This window comes from Arachis hypogaea, chromosome 10, assembly GCF_003086295.3.
Source record: "Arachis hypogaea cultivar Tifrunner chromosome 10, arahy.Tifrunner.gnm2.J5K5, whole genome shotgun sequence".
Classification (NCBI taxonomy): domain Eukaryota; kingdom Viridiplantae; phylum Streptophyta; class Magnoliopsida; order Fabales; family Fabaceae; genus Arachis; species Arachis hypogaea.
The window spans coordinates 66,114,570-66,119,790 of NC_092045.1; the positions used below are offsets into that span (position 1 = coordinate 66,114,570).

At 40.9% G+C, this 5,221-nt stretch overlaps 1 non-coding gene across 1 annotated transcript; it reads left to right on the top strand.

The window, feature by feature from the left end:
- The first annotated feature begins 2,995 nt into the window (after positions 1 to 2,995).
- On the top strand, positions 2,996 to 3,103 carry LOC112718766 (small nucleolar RNA R71). The gene has a single exon (XR_003161093.1). It is a non-coding gene; the product is annotated as a small nucleolar RNA R71 (small nucleolar RNA).
- Positions 3,104 to 5,221: the final 2,118 nt, after the last annotated feature.

A 5,221-nucleotide genomic window follows, 5' to 3' on the forward strand; every position in this document is an offset into this window, starting at 1 on the left:
CTTGTGTAAGGATGTTCATCTCCTTGCATCATAGGCAAGTTGAACACCACCCTCACACTCTCCGGACTAAAATCCAAGTATTTCCCCCGAACCATAGTAAGATAATTCTTTGGATTCGGGTTCACACTTTGGTCATGGTTCTTGGTGATCCATGCATTGGCATAGAACTCTTGAACCATCAAGATTCCGACTTGTTGAATGGGGTTGGTAAGAACTTCCCAACCTCTTCTTTGAATCTCATGTCGGATCTCCGGATATTCACCCTTTTTGAGTGAAAAGGGGACCTCGGGGATCACCTTCTTCAAGGCCACAAATTCATAGAAGTGGTCTTGATGCACCCTTGAGATGAACCTATCCATCTCCCATGACTCGGAGGTGGAAGCTTTTGCCTTCCCTTTCCTCTTTCTAGAGGTTTCTCCGGCCATGGATGCCATAAATGGTTATGGAAAAACAAAAAGCAATGCTTTTACCACACCAAACTTAAAATGTTTGCTCGTCCTCGAGCAAAAGAAGAGAGAAGAGAGTAGAAGAAGAAGAAGAAATGAGGAAGAGGGAGATGGTGGTGTGTTCGGCCAAAGAGGGGGAGAAGTGGTGTTTAGGTTGTGTGAAAATGAAGGGTTGAAGAACGGTATATATAGGAGAGAGGGGGGTAATGGTTCGGCCATTATGGGTGGGTTTGGGAGGGAAAGTGGTTTGAATTTGAAGGGTGAGGTTGGTGGGGATTTATGAAGGATGGATGTGAGTGGTGAAGAGAAAGATGGGATTTGATAGGTGAAGGGGTTTTGGGGAAGAGGTGTTGAGGTGATTGTGAATGGGGGAAGAAGAGAGAGAGTGGTGGTGGGGTCCTGTGGGGTCCACAGATCCTGTGGTGTCAAGGAAAAGTCATCCCTGCACCAAATGGCATCAAAATTCACGTTTTGAGCCATTTCTGGCGTTAAACGCCGGGCTGGTGCCCATTCCTGGCGTTTAACGCCAGGTTCTTGCCCTTTTCTGGCGTTTAACGCCAGTCTGGTGCCCCTTTCTGGCGTTAAACGCCCAGAATGGTGCCAGACTGGGCGTTAAACGCCCAACTGCTAGGCTTACTGGCGTTTAAACGCCAGCAGCATCTTCCTCCAGGGTGTGCTGTTTTTCTTCCTGTTTTTCATTTTGTTTTTGCTTTTTTCATTGTTTTTGTGACTTCTTGTGATCATCAACCTACAAAAAAGATAAAATAACAAAAGAACATAGTTAATTATAAAACATTGGGTTGCCTCCCAACAAGCGCTTCTTTACTGTCATTAGCTTGACAGAGGACTCTCATGGAGCCTCAGAAATGCTCAGAACCGTGTTGGAACCTCCCAACACCAAACTTAGAGTTTGAATGTGGGGGTTCAACACCAAACTTAGAGTTTGGTTGTGGCCTCCCAACACCAAACTTAGAGTTTGACTGTGGGGGCTCAGTTTGGCTCTGTTTTGAGAGAAGCTCTTCATGCTTCCTCTCCATGATGACAGAGGGATATCCTTGGGCTTTAAACACCAAGGATTCTTCATTCACTTGAATGATCAACTCTCCTCTATCAACATCAATCACAGCCTTTGCTGTGGCTAGGAAGGGTCTGCCAAGGATGATGGATTCATCCATGCACTTCCCAGTCTCTAGGACTATGAAATCAGTAGGGATGTAATGGTCTTTAACTTTAACTAGAACATCCTCTACAAGTCCATAGGCTTGTTTTCTTGAGTTGTCTGCCATCTCTAGTGAGATTTTTGCAGCTTGCACCTCAGAGATCCCTAATTTCTCCATTACAGAGAGGGGCATGAGGTTTACACTTGACCCTACGTCACACAAGGCCTTCTTGAAGGTCATGGTGCCTATGGTACACGGTATAAAAAACTTCCCAGGATCCTGCCTCTTTTGAGGCAGTTTCTGCCTAGACAAGTCATCCAGTTCTCTGGTGAGCAAAGGGGATTCATCCTCCCAAGTCTCATTTCCAAATAACTTGTCATTTAGCTTCATGATTGCTCCAAGGTATTTAGCAACTTGCTCCTCAGTGACATACTCATCCTCTTCAGAGGAAGAATACTCATCAGAGCTCATGAATGGTAGAAGTAAGTCCAATGGAATCTCTATAGTCTCAGTTTGAGCCTCAGATTCCCATGTTTCCTCATTGGGAAACTCATTGGAGGTCAGTGGACGTCCAGTGAGGCCTTCCTCAGTGGCGTTCACTGCCTCTCCTTCCTCCCAGGATTCGGCCAAGTTGATGGCTTTGCACTCTCCTTTTGGATTTTCTTCAGTATTGCTTGGGAGAGTGCTTGGAGGGAGTTCAGTAATTTTCTTGCTCAGCTGACCCACTTGTCCTTCCAAATTCCTAATGGAGGATCTAGTTTCAGTCATGAAACTTTGTGTGGTTTTGATTAGATCAGAGACCATGGTTGCTAAGTCAGAGGTATTCTGCTTAGAGCTCTCTGTCTGTTGCTGAGAAGATGATGGAAAAGGCTTGCTATTGCTAAACCTGTTTCTTCCACCATTATTGTTATTGAAACCTTGTTGAGGTCTCTGTTGATCCTTCCATGAAAGATTTGGATGATTCCTCCATGAGGGATTATAGGTGTTTCCATAGGGTTCTCCCATGTAATTCACCTCTTCCATTGAAGGGTTCTCAGGATCATAAGCTTCTTCCTCAGATGAAGCTTCCTTAGTACTGCTTGGTGCATTTTGCATTCCAGACAGACTTTGAGAAATCATATTGACTTGTTGAGTCAATATTTTGTTCTGAGCCAAAATGGCATTCAGAGTGTCAATCTCAAGAACTCCTTTCTTCTGACTAGTCCCATTGTTCACAGGATTTCTTTCAGAAGTGTACATGAATTGGTTATTTGCAACCATTTCAATCAGTTCTTGAGCTTCAGTAGGCGTCTTCTTCAGATGAAGAGATCCTCCAGAAGAGCTATCCAAGGACATCTTGGACAGTTCAGAGAGACCATCATAGAAAATACCTATGATGCTCCATTCAGAAAGCATGTCAGTGGGACACTTTCTGATCAATTGTTTGTATCTTTCCCAAGCTTCATAGAGGGATTCTCCTTCCTTCTGTCTGAAGGTTTAGACTTCCACTCTAAGCTTACTCAATTTTTGAGGTGGAAAGAACTTTGCCAAGAAGGCATTGACTAGCTTTTCCCAAGAGTCCAGGCTTTCTTTAGGTTGAGAATCCAACCATGCTCTAGCTCTGTCTCTTACAGCAAAAGGGAATAGCATCAGTCTGTAGACCTCAGGGTCAACCCCATTAGTCTTGACTGTGTCACAGATTTGCAAGAACTCAGCTAAAAACTGATGAGGATCTTCCAGTGGAAGTCCATGGAACTTGCAATTCTGTTGCATTAGAGAAACTAATTGAGGCTTGAGCTCAAAGTTGTTTGCTCCAATGGCAGGGATAGAGATGCTTCTCCCATAGAAGTTGGGAGTAGGTGCAGTAAAGTCACCCAGCACCTTCCTTGCATTGTTGGCATTGTTGTTGTTTTCGGCTGCCATTTGTTCTTCTTCCCTGAGGAATTCGGTCAGGTGCTCTAAAGAGAGTTGTGCCTTTGCTTCTCTTAGCTCTCTCTTCAATGTCCTTTCAGGTTCAGGATCAGCCTCAACAAGAATGCCTTTGTCTTTGCTCCTGCTCATAAGAAAGAGAAGAGAACAAGAAAATGTGGAATCCTCTATGTCACAGTATAGAGATTCCTTTAAGCGTCAGAGGAAAAGAAGAGTAGAAGACAGAAGTGGAAAATTCGAACTTATCAGAGAGAATGGAGTTCGAATTTTGCATTAAAGGATAGTGTTAGTCCATAAATAGAAGGATGTGAGAAGGAGGGAAGTCATTTTCGAAAATTAAGTGAAAAATTTTGAAAACATTTTTGAAAAACATTACTTAATTTTCGAAAATGAAAATAGAAAAGAAATCAAGTGATTTTTGAAAAAGATTTTGAAATTAGAAATCAAAAAGATTTGATTGGAAACTATTTTGAAAAAGATGTGGTTAAGAAGATATGATTGATTTTAAAAAAAAATGTGATTGAGAAGATATGATTTGAAAAACGTTTTAAAAAAGATTTGATTTGAAAATTAAAAACTTGACTAACAAGAAAAGATATGATTCAAACATTAAACCTTTCTCAACAGAAAAGGCAACATACTTGAAATGTTGAATCAAATCATTAATTGATAGTAAGTATCCTTGAAAAAGGAAAGAAGTTAATTTTGAAAAAGATTTGATTGGAAAATTGATTTGAAAAAGATTTGATTTTGAAAAGATTTTGAAAACTTAGAAAAAAATTGATTTGAAAACAAAATCTTCCCTTCTAGCCATCCTGGCGTTAAACGCCCAGAATGGTATCCATTCTGGCGTTTAACGCCCAAAATGCGACCCTTTTGGGCGTTAAACGCCCAACTAGGTACCCTGGCTGGCGTTTAAACGCCAGTCTGTCCTTCTTCACTGGGCGTTTTGAACGCCCAGCTTTTTCTGTGCAATTCCTCTGCTGTATGTTCTGAATCTTCAATTCTCTGTATTATTGACTTGAAAAGACACAAATTAAAAAATATTTTTGGATTTTTAATAATAAGGACAAACCAAAATGCAACAAGAATCAAATAACAATGCATGCAAGACACCAAACTTAGCAGTTTGTATACTACTGACACTAACAAAATGAAAATGCATATGAGACACTCAAAACACTCAAGTCAATAGAATTCAAAGATCAGAGCAAGTAAATCATCAAGAACATCTTGAAGATCACTTAGACACATGAATGCATGCAATTGACACCAAACTTATGATGAGACACTAGACTTAAACAAGAAATATTTTTGGATTTTATGATTTTGAAAATTTTTTTTGTGTTTTTCGAAAATTAAATGGAAAAAGATATCAAAATTCTTAATGAGAATTCCAGGAATCAGTGCAATGCTAGTCTAAGACTCCGGTCCAGGAATTAGACATGGCTTCACAGCCAGCCAAGCTTTCAAAGAAAGCTTCGGTCCAAAACACTAGACATGGCCAGAGGCCAGCCAAGCCTTAGCAGATCACTGCTCCAAAAGCAAGATTGATAGAAATCAACAAGCTCTTGTGATGATAAGTTGAAACCTCGGTCCAATGAGATTAGACATGGCTTCTCAGCCAGCCAGATTTCAACAAATCATCATGAAACTCTAGAATTCATCTTCAAGAATTTCGAAAAAAATAAATACCTAATCTAAGCA